Source organism: Canis lupus, chromosome 5 (genome assembly GCF_003254725.2).
Source record: "Canis lupus dingo isolate Sandy chromosome 5, ASM325472v2, whole genome shotgun sequence".
Taxonomy (NCBI): domain Eukaryota; kingdom Metazoa; phylum Chordata; class Mammalia; order Carnivora; family Canidae; genus Canis; species Canis lupus.
In genome coordinates this window covers 54,747,593-54,764,783 of record NC_064247.1, presented here as the reverse complement: position 1 = coordinate 54,764,783, position 17,191 = coordinate 54,747,593, and the positions used below count along the sequence as shown (strand labels likewise).

At 43.3% G+C, this 17,191-nt stretch overlaps 1 long non-coding RNA gene across 3 annotated transcripts in view; it reads right to left on the bottom strand.

The window, feature by feature from the left end:
• Nucleotides 1–452: 452 nt before the first annotated feature.
• Nucleotides 453–17,191, bottom strand: part of LOC112647071 (uncharacterized) — a 31,555-nt gene continuing 14,816 nt past the window's right edge. For 2 of the 3 annotated variants that reach the window (XR_007410852.1, XR_007410853.1), the window contains 3 exons: nucleotides 7,545–9,467; nucleotides 4,606–4,805; nucleotides 453–816 (listed from right to left, as the gene is read on the bottom strand). This is a non-coding gene — a long non-coding RNA (uncharacterized LOC112647071). Of the gene's footprint in view, nucleotides 817–4,605; nucleotides 4,806–6,995; nucleotides 7,434–7,544; nucleotides 9,468–17,191 lie in introns of those variants that run through there. The other variant, XR_004815854.2, reaches the window with a different exon arrangement.

The window sequence follows — 17,191 nt, the reverse complement described above, 5'->3', positions numbered from 1 at the left end:
CATCCCAGCTCCACGGCTCTCTGTAGGATCAACTGAGGCTTCAATGACAGCAAGATTACTGGTCGGCTTCTGCCTCCAACCAGTCCTGCCTTCCTACTTTCTTTACAGGCACATCTTTCAAGAGCACTTCACAATAAACCTTTGGCCACAAGTCTCAAAGTTGGAGTTTCTTTTAGGGAACCCTATCTTTTTTTTTTTTTTTTTAAATAGTTTCCATGTCCAGCATGGAGCCCAGTACAGGGATTGAACTCATGACCCTGAGATCAAGACCTGAGCTGAGATCAAGAGTCAGACACTTAACTGACAGAACCCCCCCCAGGTGCCCCCCGAGGAACCCAATCTTAAGTAGACACGTGGACAAACTTACTCAAGGAAACAGCCCTGATAAACACCTTCCCCCCTGTGTCATGGAGGCAGATTCTCAAAGGAGGCAAAAGTGTTCTTGCATTGAGTTACACAATTTTAATTAAGTATTTAATTAAGAATCAAAAGGTTTAAAATCTGTATGCTATTTGCAAGAGAAATTCCCTGTTTTCCAGGTGCTATGGTTGCATAACCAACTACCCCAAACTTAGTGGCATAAGCAACAGTTCATTTGCTCAAAATGCTCAGGGATTCTGGGGACCTCAGACATGGCACAGTAGTGGTGGCTGTTCCTTGCTTTGGGGTATCTGGGCACTTGGCTAGCAAGACTCCAACAGCTAGAGGCTGAAATCTTCTGGAGGTTTCTTCTCTCACAAATCTGATGCCTAGGCTGGGATGACTCAAAAGTTGGGTTCAGTAGGATTGTAACTTGTGCATTTCACTGCATGGCATCTAGGTTTCAAAAGAGAGAACACTGAGAAAGAACATTTCCCAAATCCCATATAAGGTACATGTAACTTTATCAGCTTGCCTTAAAAGGTAAGAATTGTCACTTGTACTGTGTCCTAGTGGTCAAAGCTGTAAGAGTTCACCCAGATTTCAGGGAAGGGGATGTAGACCACACCTCTTGATGAGAGGAGTATCAAAGAATTTGCAACCATTTGTTTTTTTAAACCACACATCACTTGTGAGGATTTATCATAGGGGACAAATACACTTGTCAAGGATCTATGTAAAAGGAAGTTTACCACAACATTGTTTATAATGTTAAAAAACTGCAAACAATCTAAAAGACCAGTGACCCATAGGGATTGGTTAAATAATTTGTGGTATAGTGTGTCAATACTATGAAATATTATGTAGCTATTTTTAGAAATGTTACAATATGATGGAAAGATTTTTATAATATATAGTGAAATGGAATATGTTGGTTGTAGACAATGTATATGGGATGATACATTATGATTTAAAGAATAGGTTTTTTTGGTGGGGGAGCACCTGGGTGCCTCAGCAGTTGAGTGTCTGCCTTTGGCTCAGGTGGTCCAGCTTCCTGGGATCAAGGCCCACATCAGGCTCCTGGCAGGAAGCCTACTTCTCCTTCTGCCTGTGTCTCTGCCTCTCTTTCTGTGTCTCTCATAAATAAATAAATAAAATCTTTTTTTTAATAAATAAAATCCTTTTTTTTAATAGTTTTTTTAATTAACAGGAATTTTCAGCGAGCTAATGGAGTTTCTACTGTGCCAGCTCTGGGCTAGGCTCTGGGAATATAGAATGAATAAGAACCAGCTTCTTGCTTTGAAAGATTTTATACATTTCTGGGGGCAGGGGTGCTGCCTATGGCAAAGAAAAGGAGGGATGTTTCTGTTTGGCAATTTTCCAGAGGACCTAACACTTGAGTTGAGTTTTGAAATAAGTTAGCCCGACAAATGAAAAGGAAAGGTGTTGGCAGTTTTAGATGGAGGCTGACTCCACCCCCCACCCCGCCTGGCATTCCTTCCACCAGTCATAATTCCATTTCCATTACTGGTGATTGGATTAGTAATGGCCATGTGACTAATCCTAGCCAATGTGAGCTGAGGGGAAGTCCACCAGGGGGCTTCTGAGAAAAGCTTTCAAGCATCAAATGAAGAGATGCTAGATATGGTTTCTTTTTCTTCTTGAGGCAACTGTCGTGTCTAGGAGTGAAGACTGAATGCACTGCCATGTTCTTTTAATCGAGAAAGGATTCAATCAGATTCAACTGAATCAGATCCCCATGGTAGCAGAGAAAAGAGACAAAAAGAGCTGCTTCCTCAACACTTTTTGAACTGTGGGTTGTACAGTGCTTGGGGTTCATCCCACCTCTGTGCCAAGTAAGATAAGGCCTTTCCTGTTTGTGTAAGCTAGCTTGCATTAGGGTGTTCTGTTACTTGCAGCTGAAAGCATGCCATCACAGAAGAGCATTCCAGGTACCAGGAATAGATGAAAGACAATGGCCAGTAGTGCAGTGTGGCTTCAAGAGAAGCTGTGTGGAGAAGAAGAATGCCAAGGGCTGACAAGACAGAGGCCAGTAGAGCCAGGTCATGACAAGATTATGCCATCAAAGCTTCCAGGACTTCGTCCTGAGGGCAGTGGCAAGCTGGCCAAGAGTTTTATTATTTTTTTATTTTTTTATTTTGAGTAAAGTACTCCACACGTAGGGCTTGAACTCACAACCCTGAGATCAAGAGTTGTATACCAGGTGCCCCTGGCCAAGAGTTTTAAACAAAGTGATTTGTTCAAATCCACAGTAGGAAAATCACTCTAGTAGCTAAACAGTTTGCAGGAGAGAGAGACAGAGACAGAAAGAGAGCAAGAGCAAGGGTGTGAGCACAAGTGAGTGCAAGGAGATCGGCTGGAATACTAATAGGCAAGGGCAGTGAGCTGGAGAGCAGGAAAAGTCAAAGAAATGGAAAAGAGACAAAGTTGTCAGCCTGGGTGAGCAATTTGACTGTGGTGGAGAAGAGGCAGATGAGGCTCCCTCCCAGGGTTCAGGCTCGGGCATCTGGGGGAATGGTGGTGCCACACACTGAGAAAGGTAATGCAAGAAGTGTTGTGTGGGAAACAGAGCTTGGTTTAGATGTGGTCTGTACCCAAGACCCAAGATGTAGGGAAGCCTCCTGAGAGGCATCTATTGCCTTTCTTCGGATAGCCACCTTGGCTGGCTTGGCTATCCCCCAAACACTGGATAGAACCTTTCAGGGGACTGGGGATGGGGGAGGTGTCTGCCATCAATTTGGCTAAAAGGGGCAGCCCTGGTGGCACAGAGGTTTAGAGCTGCCTGCAGCCCAGGGCGTGATCCTGGAGACCTGGGATCGAGTCCCACGTCAGGCTCCCTGCATGGAGCCTGCTTCTCCCTCTGCCTGTGTCTCTGCCTCTCTCTGTGTGTCTCTCATGAATAAATAAATAAAATCTAAAAAAAAAATTGGCTAAAAGGTAGACTATGATTCAAGCCTGAACAATTGAATGGTCTCCTTAGAATCTGAACCTTGACTTATCTCACAAGATAATCATTCATCCCCAGGACGAGGTTTTGTCTTAATCTGGTCTCCCTTGAACTTAGTGCTTGAGCAAGGGTGTCTGTGCAGGAAATGTATTCGGGAAGTAATTCGAGGAAGCAGGGGAGAGAAACTGGGAAGAGAAATCTAATCTAAGGGTTATGATGTTGGATGCTCCAGCCCACTGGAGCCTTCTGAGGAAGGAAGTATGAGTCTCAGAACAGTCTGCAAGGGGATGGGGGAGACGAGAAGGGAGAAGCCAGTGTCTATTGGCCCCTGACCCCACTGGGTAAGGGCAGACACCCCCATGTCCCTGGGTTGCCCATACATGCATGCCCAGTAGGCTCCCACAGGCACCTCAGGAGGCAGCATCAGGAGAAGTTGGGGCAGAAGTGAGAGGCTGCAGCACATCTCACTTTGAAATGGACAGTGTCATGCAAACTGGGTCAAAACCTGTGCAGAGAAGACCACAGGCCACATGCGAGGCTGAGAGGATGTGAGGCAGGGCACAAGAGACGCCTGATACAGGCCTCAAGAGGCTGCTGGGTCCTGTTAACTGGGTTTCCAGAAGTCTTCTTCCTATGTTCTCTCCAACGCCTAGTGGTCCAGCTTTTCCTTTGGTTCTACAAGCCATACCATAACCTTCCTATGAGTTCCTTTTGGGCCCACGTGAGCCACAGCCAATTTCTGTTGCTTATGTGCAAAAAACTGATGGCTGTAAGAGCAAACAAGATCAAACAAGATCATAGAGATCAAACCTGGGATCATAGAGAGCAAACAAAAACTGTTGTGGAGAAAATAGCACATTTTCCTATAGTATCTCTTCAAAGTTTCCTTGGTAAAATCAGAGGGCTGAGACTTGTATGCTGAGGGCGTGGCCTCCAACCAAATCTAAGGAAGCACTTGAACCCCTACGGCAAGAGCATCCAGGTTCCCTTGCCTCTGTCACCCATGCTCCTGTCTGAGAACAGCAAAGAGCCTGGTTCTCCTCAAAAGCCCTAGATAGGTGTGCCTCAGGCAGAAAGAGGGCCTTCAAGGCATAGCATCCAACAGTGGGGCTGCTTACATCGAGGTTTTGACCCTGAGTAAGGGACTTCATGAGTTTATGGGCACAGGATGGTATTACACTGCAGTTGAAGCATATGAGTGTGTGTGTGTGTCTGTGTGTGTGTGTGTGTGCACGTATACCAACTTCTTCAGTAGAGATAGTGCTGGGGTCACTTACCAGGTGTCACTTTTAGGAAACCATGAAGAAAAGGCTGGGAAAGAAGACATCTTGAGGGCGGCCCAGTGGCGCAGCAGTTTAGCGCCGTCTGCAGTTCTGGGTGTGATCCTGGAGACCTGGGATCGAGTCCCACGTCGGGCTCCCTGCATGGAGCCTGCTTCTCCCTCTGCCTATGTCTCTGCCTCTCTCTCTCTCTGTGACTATCATAAATAAATAAAAATTTAAAAAAAAAGAAGAAGAAGACATCTTGAAAAATAAAGACAACCTGGTGGAATAGAGACATATCAATTGGTGTGTTCATTTTTTTTTCCTTCTAGGAGCATTAACTAGGCTTAGATATTGGGTACTCGTACCCCCAAAGGAGCTCCAGGTCTATAAAGCCGACAGATACAAATATAAAGTTTAATAAGAAATCGAGGGGCACCTGGGTGGCTCAGTGGTTGAGCATCTGCCTTGGGCTCAGGACATGATCCCAGGGTCCTAGGGTCGACTCCCATATTGGGCTTCCGGGCAGGGAGCCTACTTCTCCCTCTGTGTCTCTGCCTCTCTCTTTGGGTCTTTCATGAATAAATAAATAAAATATTAAAAAAAAAAAAAAAAAGAAATCGAAAGAGCCAAGGTAAGAGGGATACACAATGGAGTATTTTATCATGGAAAATCCAGAAAGACTGTCTAGAAGAGGAAGTCCCTGAGTGGGTCTTGAAGGATGAGGAGGAGTGTCCGGGCAGGTGATGGGGAATAGGGAATGGCAGACCAAGAATCAGCACGGTAAGATCTCTGGAGTGTAAAGCAACATGGGTGTGTTAGGGGACTGGGTGAAAGGTAATGGTGGGAAGAAGGTTGGGGTTTTGTACTTGATCCTATAGGAAAAGAGGAGCCTTTGAGAATTTCGTTTGGGAAATAACACTATTGTATGCACACTTTTGTGTATTTCAAATAAAACATGTGTGGTATTTTAAAAATTCAAGTAGTACAGAAAATGTGGAAAGTAAAAGCCCCCACTGTCTTCTCCTCCCGCCTAAACCTACTCAGGTAGCCTCAACAGGCAGCCAGCTTAGTTAGCAGTTTTCTGTGTACCCTTCCAAATGTTTTCTGTACACTTCTAAACACATTCATGCATATATTCTTCTCACTTCTTTTTTTTTTTTTTAAGATTTTATTTATTTATTCATGAGAGACACAGAGAGGCAGAGGGAGAAGCAGGCTCCATGCAGGGAGCCCGTGGGACTCGATCCCAAGTCTCCAAGATCACACCCTGGGCTGAAGGCGGCGCTACACCGCTGAGCTCCCCCACCCCTCCTCCGGGCTGCCCTATCCTTCCCACTTCTAACAAATGAATTTATGATATTGGTACTGTGCCGTGTACCTTGCTTTTTTTAACTTGATACTATATCCTCGACCTCTTTTCATGTTATGTAAGGGTACATCTCATTCTTTTTAACAGCTTCATAGTACTGCACACCATAGGTAAACAAATCACCTTCCAAAATTATGACGCCCTTTTACACACTCACTAAGCACGTATGAATGTTGCGGTTAGCTTTCCTCCCTGTCAACATTCTAGCAGGCTTTTTCATCTTGACAGTCTGATATCTCATTGACAGTTTTGACAATCTGGTTTCTCTTTGTTTTAATTTACATTAATTAATTTAATTATAAGTGAGGTTGCTCATCTTTTTACTGCTTATTGACCATTTGTATTTGTTTTTTCAGCAAACAGCTTATTTGAATCCTTTATCTGCTTTTATGTCTGTTAGTCATATCATTTTATAAAAATTGTTTATATTTTGGGACACCTGGGTGGCTTGGTTGAATGGCTGACTCTTGATTTTGGCTCAGGTCATGATCTGGGGGTCCTGGGATCGAGCTCCCCTCTGCTCATTGGGCTCCATGCTTGGCAGGGCGTCTGCTTGAGGATTCTCTTTCTTCCTCTGCCTCTGCCTCCCCACTCTTCTTCTCTCTTTCCAAAATAAATAAATAAAATTTAAAAATTATACTTTAATAAAATTTGACATGTGTTTATAAATCACAATAGTTTATGTATGTACAGATATATTAATGTATGCATAATATACATATATGTATATGTGTCTAAATATATTAGTATATCTGTATATATAATATATATTAATTATCTTTTGAGTTTGTTTACAAGGTTTTTGCCCTATAGAAATTTATAGTTTTTTATGTTCTCAAATTTATCATTCATTTCTTTATTTTTTTTTGAGATTTTATTTATTCATGAGAGACACACAGAGAGAGAGAGAGAGGCAGAGACACAGGCAGAGGGAGAAGCAGGCTCCATGCAGGGAGCCTGGCGTGGGACTCCATCCCAGGTCTCCAGGATCAGGCCCTGGGCTGAAGGTGGCACTAAACTGCTAAACCCAGGCTGCCCTCTTTCATTTCTTGAATAGCTTCTAGGATAATATCATAACTGAAGGTGTTTCTAAGTTATGAAATAATTCATCAATGTTTTCCTCCAGCACTTTTTTAAAAAAAGATTTTTATTTTTTTATATAATCTCCACCCCCAACATGGGGCTCAAACTCACAACTGTGAGATCAAGAGTAGCATGCACCACCGATTTAACCAGCCAGGCACCCTCCTCCAGCACTTTCATGATTTCATCATTTATATTAAAATCTTCATTCTGTCTGGAATTTAGTTTAGATATGTATATTTCTTGAGCACACACTTTGCTAGCAGCTTCATAGTCCACAACATTCCCAATTACTTCTTCCATTCATTCAACCATGACTGGATTTTCTTTACCAAGAGTCTTCCATTTCCAACTTATGAGTGAGGCTTGTAATGGACCTATGCCCAAACTGCAAATGATAATGACAAAGCAACAATAAATTTTGAAACTTGCTGTCCTGTCTATATCTGAGAATATTTACACTCTACACAGAAGAGTAAGTGCAAATGTGGACACTTACTATGTTACAGAAAGGAGTGTGGTGTGTAGGTGAGTAAAACCGTGACCAGTACTAGTGAAGATGTGGTGGCCTGGGCATGCCCATGGGTGCTGCCGAGGCTCTACCTGGATCCAGCCCTTCTGGAGAACAGCACGGCAGCTTATGCCAGGAAGACTCATGTTCTGTGACCCAGTAAATCCACTTCTGGGGGTTAACCTGGACAAATAACCAGGGAAGCAAACATTCACATACTAGCAAGCCTATCACAATAAAATTGATGAGAAACATCTAAATAGTTATAAAACCCATAGGTTATAATTAGATAAATTAATAATGCTTCAGTCAAATTACAGAATATTTTATGGCCATTAAAAATCATGTTTTAAAGAAATAGTCAATGTTATGGAAAATGTTTATGATACAATTTTAAGTAAAAAACATGAGAATATAAGGTACTTACACAGCAGAGACATTTCCCGCTCAATTTATATTTTATGATGGGTGTGTCCATATGTGATATATACATCAGTTAGGACCTCTTTATTCATTCATTCATTCATTCATGAGAGACACAGAGAGAAGCAGAGACACAGGCAGAGAGAGAAGCAGGCTCCCTGCAGGGAGCTTCCTACAGGACCTGAGCCAAAGGCAGATACTCAGCCATTGAGCCACCCAGCCATCCCTACATCAGTTAGGATCTCTGAATTTGGGGTGCCTGGGTGGCTCAGTTGGTTGAGCATCTGCCTTTGGCTCAGGTCATGATCACAGGTTCCTTGGATTGAGCTCCACATCAGGCTCCATGCTCAGTGGGGAAACTGCTTCTCCCTCTCCCTCTGCCTGCTGCTCCCTCTGCTTGTGCTCGCTCTCTCTCTGTCTCTCCCTGCCCTCCCCTCCCCCATCCTGGCTAAATAAATAAGATCTTTAAGAAAAAAAAGGAGCTCTGAATTTCAGTGAGTCACTTTTCCTCTTTATAAGTCAGTTTTATCCTCTGTAAAATGGGGCACTGGTGGTACTTACCTCATATGGTTGCTGTAGGAATTAAATAAGATTGAACAACAACAAAAATATGAAAAGTAATTAAAGAGCAAAAAAAAAATGCCAACCATGATGGGTTTACAGACGCTTGGAATCATCTTCTTTACAATATTTTGGTACTTTTCAAATTTTCTAAAATTACACACTATAATTAAGAAATAAGTAAATGTGTTTAGGTAAGTGAACAAATTGTTTCTATTGTTCTTTAAATAACAAGTTACATGGCTTGAATATAAATGATTGAATTTTATATGAAAATATAAAAATTTGAAAATCCACTCTAATGGTGAAAAAATTTTTAGAGAATCTGTATACATAATAAAAAATGAATCTGTTGCCCAGCCCTGTACCACAAGCCCCCAGGGCTGTCTGTGGGTGACTGCCACTATTACCACTTTGTTAAGCTCTTTTTTCCTAATGTGATTTTTTAGATAGAAAAAGATTCTCACACCTGGTGACTTAATTTGGAAATGACAGAAACCTAATTCAAAGTGGCTTACTCAAAACAGACATTTTTTTTGGCTCATGTAGCTGAAAAACCCAGGAGTAGTGCTGGCTTCAGACCTGGCTGGGTCCAGGGACTCCAATACCACCCTTGCATACATATGCATTTCTAACTTTTGGCTTTGCTCTCTTTGGTTCTGGCTTCATTCACAGACAGGAGCTTCCCGCAGAAAGCCTCGAAGATGGGCACTGATGGTTCCAGGCTTATGTTCTACCGCTTGGTAATCCCCATGAAAAAGCAACATTTCTCTCCTGGTAACTCTGCCAAGAATCCCAGGTCTTCCTCTCATTGGCTGATGTGGATCATGTGACTGCCTCAGGCCCAATCACTGAGCTCAAGGCCGTGGAATGCTCTGATTAGCCAGGTAGCCTGAAGTTTCGGCCTCATCCAGATAGAGTGAGTTCCTGAAAGGAAAAGCAAGCTTTTTAGTCACCAAAGGAGGGGAACAAATGCTGAACAGACAAAATAATGTAGGTGGCCACCACCCCGCCCTGATGCTTCTAGAAGAATAAGCATTTACTGAGTGAGGTACACTCTCCTTTTCAGAAATCCATATAAAGATAGGGGTGCCTGCATTCCTGCCAATGGCTTTGCATATGGACGGTGTGAACAACCCTGGAAGGCTTGAGTGTGGCTTAGCCCTCTGCCCAGCTGCTAACACTGATAATAGCTTCACACTGGTGAGCTGGTGAGTTAGTTTCTTAGGTTACATTTTTTGGGGCGCCTGGGTGCCTCAGTCAGTTAAGTGTCTACCTTTGGCTCAGGTCATGATCCCAGGTTCCTGGGATCGAGTCCCACATGCGGCTCCCAGTTCCTTTGGAAGTCTGCTTTTCCCTCTCCCTGCCATTCCCCCTGCTTGTGCTCTGTCAAATTAAAAAAAAAAATCTTTTTTTTTAAAAAGTTACTTTTTTGGTCTCACTGAATTAAGTAAGCATTTTAAAAAGCACCTAAAGGGATCCCTGGGTGGCGCAGTGGTTTGGCGCCTGCCTTTGGCCCAGGGCGCGATCCTGGAGACCCGGGATCGAGTCCCACGTCGGGCTCCCAGTGCATGGAGCCTGCTTCTCCCTCTGCCTGTGTCTCTGCCTCTCTCTCTCTCTGTGACTATCATAAATAAATAAAAATTAAAAAAAAAATAAAAAATAAAAAAATAAAAAGCACCTAAAATTTGCTGTGTGTCATAAAAGGGGAGGAGGACAAGCCTGGGTGGGAAGAAGGATTGTGAGGGAAGACAGAGGGAGAGTCAGGAAACATTAACTCGTGGCTAGGGCAAGAAAGGACCCATTTTCTGAGGGCCAACTCCATGCCAGAAACTTCCACAAACTTACAAATGCATTTTTCATACCCCCCAGGAGGGATGAGACATTAGCATCCTCATTTTATAGATGAGGGAACTGAGGCACAAGGACATAAAAATACTTGTCTAAGCCACTCGGGGAAACAGTAACCAAAAAAGGGACTGGAGTGCAGGTCTATCTGCTCTGCTCCATTTTGCTGGCTCGGAAACTCACAGCAACCCTATCAGGTTTCAAATGGAACCCAAAATTCTATCCCTAGTTCCAGGTCTTTCAAAATATTTCTCCCTGCAGCCAATAGAACTACCAGGAGGCTGCACCATCTAAGCAATGCTAACAGCCCTGTTTGTTATATTGGTCTGATATACCAGTAGTCTCTTCTCTCCCTTATTCAACTACATTCCCCCCCCCCCTTTTTTAAGATATTATTCATTTGAGAGAGAAAGAGATAGGGAGAGAAAGCATGAACAAGAGGGCAGGAGGAGAGGGGAAGCAGGCTCCCCATTAAACAGGGAGTGCAACTTGGGACTCAATCCCAAGACCCCGGGATCATGACCCAAGCCCAAGGCAGATGCTTAACCGACTGAGCCACCCAGATGCCCCTATATCCCTTCTCTTGTGCCTCAGTTTTCGGGAAGAGCTCCTATTGTTGCCATGGTCCAGGTGGAGGACAACTCACCCACTCACCCTCTTTATTAATCTCTTCATTTATCTATTTATTCATTCAACAAACATTCACCAGGTTTATATTGCCTGTGATGAAATCTCAGTGAGACAAAAATTCTCCAGCTCTCAGGGAAATCTGTGATCTAGTGGTGGTAGGGGAGGCCAATCACAGCATGTTAGTATGTTGTTCTTGGTGCCATGAGATCTATAGGGCACTATAGGGTTGAGTGGCACCCAACTCAACCCAGACAGGCTGAGATGCACTGGGAGCCAGGGAAACAGGGAAAGCTTCCTGGAAGATGTAATACTGAGAGGATGCCTTTCTTTCTTTCTTTCTTTCTTTCTTTCTTTCTTTCTTTCTTTCTTTCTTTCTTTCTTTCTTTCTTCTAGAATTTATTTATTTATTCATGAGAGACACAGAAAGAGAGGCAGAGACATAGGCAGAGGGAGTAGCAGGCTCCATGCAGGGAGCCCGATGTGGAACTCGATCCCAGGACCCTGGGATCACACCCTGAGCTGAAGGCAGACACCTTAACCACTGGGCCACCCAGGCGTCCCAGATGCCTTTATTTCTTAAAATAAATAAATAAATAAATAAATAAATAAATAAATAAATATTCATCTATTCATTTGAGAGAGAGAGACAGAGAGAGAGAGAGAGAGAGAGAGAAAGCATGAGCAGAGGGAAGGACAGAGGGAGAGAATCCCAAGTAGATCCCCTCTCATCCCCCTGCCCTGTTCAGTGTGGGGCTTGCAGCAAGGCTCCATCCCACCACCCTGAGATCAGGACCTGAGCCAAAATCAAGAGCTGGACACCCAACCGACTGAGTCACCAGGCACCCCCTAAGGATGCCTTTAAAAAGTTCCAGGGCAGGGATCCCTGGGTGGTGCAGCGGTTTGGCGCCTGCCTTTGGCCCAGGGCGCGATCCTGGAGACCTGGGATGGAATCCCACGTCAGGCTCCCTGCATGGTGCCTGCTTCTCCCTCTACCTGTGTCTCTGCCTCTCTGTCTCTCTCTGTGTGACTATCATGAATAAATAAATAAAATCTTTAAAAAAAAATAAAAATAAAAATAAAAAGTTCCAGGGCAGCCCCGGTGGCTCAGCGGTTTAGCGCCGCCGGCAGCCTGGGGTGTGATCCTGGAGACCCAGGATTGAGTCCCACATCAGGCTTCCTGCATGGAGCCTGCTTCTCCCTCTGCCTGTGTCTCTGCCTCTCTCTTCACTCTCTCTGAATGAATAAATAAATTAATCTTAAAAAAAAAAAAAAAAAAACGAGTTCCATAGTTCATTAGGAACAGAGAGGGCACTGCTGGTTGATAGGATGGAATGTGTATTAAGGACATTTATCATATTCATGGCTGTCTATCTTTTAATGAATATTTTTTATGTGGGTGATTCTCCCTAATGAGTCCCACCTTCCCAAGATAGAAGAACACCAAATCTGAGCTACTCTTGCAAGTAGAAGGCAGACATGTGACATAGGCTCTGCCCATGCACTTGCCCAGAACTTCGATTCCAGATGGAGCAACATGATATTACATCTTGCTGGTTCAGGCAATACACTCGCTTCTGGTTTGGGGGGCAGCACAGTTTGCAGAGTTGGGTCCCTGACGTAGACGTGGCATTGGTGCTTGTGGCACAGTACCACCACTTGCCACTACACTGAGGTGCTAGCATTTGGTGTTTGGCTATGATAATGGCAGTGACAGCATGTTCTCAAATGACCAGTTCTGCAGTTTTTCCCAGAAATGATGTTTATTATTGAGTCTGTTTCTCTAATTCTCCTGATGATTCTCTGAGCTACCTCACAACCTGCAAAACACACCATTTCTTCAGCCCTGAATGAAACACAAAGGGAGATGCTGTGGTGGGTGATGAGGTGTAGCTGGGCCAGATCACGGAGGACTAGAGCCAGCTTAGGGGTTAGGATGTAGGCAATGGGGAGCTATAGAAGGACATTGCAGAGGAGTGGCAATGCCTTGGTGATATTTTGTGGACGCCAAGGGGAACATATATACAGACTTAGAAATCATGAGGTTGTAGGATAGGATCCTTATTTTCAGATCCATGGAGGGGTAGTTTTTTTTTTTTTTTAAGGTTTTATTTGTTTATTCATGAGAGACACAGAGAAAGGCAGAAATATAGGCAGAGGGAGAAGCAGGCTCCCTGCAGAGAACCTGATGTAGGACTCGATCCCAGGACCCCAGGATCACACCCTGAGCCAAAGGCAGATGCTCAACCACTAAGCCACCCAGGTGCCCCCATGGAGGGGTAGTTTATAAAGTTTGAAAGAGGGATTATAGAGAAATGCTTAAGAACATGGACTTTGTTCATGCTCTGTGCCTCGGATTCTCCATCTATAAAATGGGAAATAAATATATATCTCACTTTTTGAGGATTAAATTAGTTAGGGATGCCTGCCTAGCTCAGCCAGTAGAGTACGTATGCAACTCTTGATCTCAGGGTTGTGAGTTTGAGCCCCCACATTGGATGTAGAGATTACTTAAAAATGAAATCTTTGGGATCCCTGGGTGGCGAAGCGATTTGGCGCCTGCCTTTGGCCCAGGGCGCGATCCTGGAGACCCGGGATCGAATCCCACGTCAGGCTCCCGGTGCATGGAGCCTGCTTCTCCCTCTGCCTGTGTCTCTGCCTCTCTCTCTCTCTCTCTCTGTGACTATCATAAATAATAAATAAAAATTTAAAAAAAATGAAATCTTTTTAAAATTTAGATTAATTTTTAAAAAATAAAATAAAATTTAGATTAATTTACTTGAGAGAGAGAGAGATGCCTCTCTGTGTCTCTCATGAATAAATAAATAAGATCTTTTTAAAAAATAAAAAAATAAGAGAGAAAGAGCACACACACATATGAGTGGGGGTGGGGGTGGGGGGGACACAGGGAGAGGGAGAGAGAATCTGAAGCAGATACCATACCGGATATGGAGCCTGACATGGGGCTCGATCCCATTACCATGAGATCATGACCTGAGCTGAAATCAAGAGTCAGACACTTAACCAATTGAACTACCCAGGCACCCCCAAAATAAAATCTTCTTTAAAAAAAGTATTAAATTGTTAATGTTATTAAGTGCTTAAAACAGTGTCTGGCATTTGGTAAACGCTCTGCAAATGTTAGCTATCGTTATTGCAATCAATACTGAAAATGCTGGGACTTAGATGGGACTTAGAGTGACAGGTCTCTGGTCCTTGTTTTGCCTCAGCTATGGTGTGTGACCTTGAACAAGATGCTTCCTCGTACTAGGCCTCAGTCTCTGGCATAGGAAATGTGAAGACCAGATCTCTGATTCTGCTTCCGTGAGAGTAGCCAGTTCTTACCTCTGACCTCCCAGATCTGCTCCTACCTCAGTTCCCCAGGGGTACTTGGAGCTAACTCTGGCTGGGGTCTTTCATCATCTGACCTCTTGGTTGATGCAGTTGACCACTCTCTCCTTGGAATGTGGTCTCCTGTGGCTTCCTTGATATCCCAGGGTCCTGGGTTTCCTTCATCCTTTCTCGCTGCTCTTTTCTACATCTTCCTGGCTTTTCATCTTCTGTCTCTTAACGGGGGCTTCCCAGAGGCTTATCCTGGGGCTCTCCACTCTTCCATCTGCACTCTGTCCCCCAGGCCATGTCTTCTGTTCTCAAAGCTTCTATCACCTCGCAATTTCTAGGCCTACATTGCCACCTGTCTTCTGGACAGCTCTCCTGGATATATGTAATACATCAAAGAGAATTTATCATTCACTGTCCACCCAGACTTATAGTCCCCTTCCTAGATGATGACACAACTATCACCCACTTTGATGCCCAGACCAGAAGCCCTTGTTCTCATTTGTCACTGAATCTTGCTTATTCTATCCTCTCAGAGTGTCTTCTTTACTTATCACAGCCTCTGCCCTAGTCCAGGCCCCTTCACCAGGACCTTTGCACCAGCCTTCTCAGTGAGCTCACTGCCTCCAGTCATGCTTTCTCTGATCCATGCTATGTACTGGTCTATGGGTATAATCAAGTAGAGCTTATTCCAGGAATTCAAGTTTAGTTTAATATTCTAAAATAGATCAAAATAGATCAATATAATTTATTATATTCACAAAACAGATAAATATGATCATTTCAATAAATAGAGAAAAAAGACATTTAATAACATTCAATACCAGTTATAATAAAACTGAGCAAACTAGCAATAGAAGGGAACTTCTTTAGTCTGAGATAGGATAGCCACAAAATCCTAGAGCTGAGAGTATATTTAATGGGAAGTATCAAACATTTTCTTCCTGATGTCAGGAACAAGGCAAAAATGTTCTATCACACATTTTTGTTCAACCATTATACTAGTGGTCCTAGCAAGGATGATAAGGCAAGAAAAGCAACAGAATAGGGCACCTGGTTGGCTCAGTTGGTGGAGCATAAGACTCTTGATCTTAGGGTTGTGAGTTTGAACCCTACATTGGGTATAGAGGTTACTTAAAAATAAAATCTTTAGGGGCACATGGGTGGTTCAGTCAGTTGAGCATCTGACTCATGATTTCAGCTCAGGTCATGATCTCAGGGTCCTGAGATCTAGCCCTGCATCAGGCTTTATGCTCAGCAGGGAATCTTCTTCAGATTCTCTCCCTCTGTCCCTTGCCCCACTGGCTCTCTCTCTCTAAAATAAATAAATAAATCTTTAAAAAATAAAATATTTTTTAAAACCAAAAATATATCTTTTTTTTAAAGGTTTTATTTACTTATTCATGAGAGACAGAGAGAGAGGCAGAGACACAGGCAGAGGGAGAAGCAGGCTCCATGCAGGGAGCCCGACGTGGGACTCGATCCCAGGACTCCAGGATCACACCCTAGGCTGAAGGCAGGCACTAAACCGCTGAGCCACCCAGCGATCCCCAAAAATATTTCTAAATAAAGTATTAGAATGAATTAAAAAAAATTTCTAGATCTAAAGACAATATACAAAAATAATTTATATATAAATAAATATATATTAACAATTATATATCTAATAATTTATATATATATATATATTAGCAATAAACAATTAGAAAATGAAATTTGAGGGACACCTAGGTGGCTCTGTTAGTTGAGTGTCCAACTCTTGATATTAGCTCAGGTCCTCATCTCAGGGTCATGAATTCAAGCCTCACACTGGGCTCCATGCCAGTTTTTAAAAAAATGAAATTTGAAAATGATGCTATTTACAATGGCATAAAAAGCATCAGAAATAAATGTAATATGTGTAAGATCCTTACTCTGCAAACTTTAAATATTGCTGCAGAAGTAAAAAAGGACCTAAATAAATGGAAAGAGAAAGGATGTACCATGTTCATGGATTGGAAGACTCAATGTTGTAAAGATACAAATACTTCTCAAATTGGCCTAATAGATTCAATACAATTTCAATAAAAATTCCAATAGATTTTTTAAGTTAATGCCCTGATTTTAAAATTTATTTATTTGGGGATCCCTGGGTGGCGCAGCGGTTTGGCGCCTGCCTTTGGCCCAGGGCGCGATCCTGGAGACCCGGGATCGAATCCCACGTCGGGCTCCCAGTGCATGGAGCCTGCTTCTCTCTCTGCCTCTCTCTCTTTCTCTCTCTGTGACTATCATAAATAAATAAAAAAATTTTTTAAAAAAATTTTATTTATTTATTTTTAATTATTTATTTATTTATGATAGTCACACAGAGAGAGGGGGAGAGTCAGAGACACAGGCAGAGGGAGAAGCAGGCTCCATGGACCGGGAGCCCGACATGGGATTTGATCCCGGGTCTCCAGGATCGTGCCCTGGGCCAAAGGCAGGCGCTAAACCGCTGCGCCACCCAGGGATCCCTGATTTTAAAATTTATAAGAAAATTCATGGGGCGCCTGGGTGGCTCAGGTGGTTAAGCATCTGCCTTTGGCTCAGGTCATGATCCCAGTATCCTGGGATCAAGCCCCGCATCAGCTCCCTGCTCAGAGGGGAGTCTGCTTCTCCCTCTCCCTCTGCCCATCCCCCCACCACCTTGTTCATGCTTGCTCTGTCACTCTCTCAAATAAATAAATAAAACCTTTAAAAAAAAAAAGAAAATTCAAAGAAATTAGACTGATTGTTGTCTAGTTTCTAGACAAAACTAGTGCATTGTTGGAGAAGAACAAAGCTTGAGGAGTTATAGTGCTATGTATAAAAGCGTACTA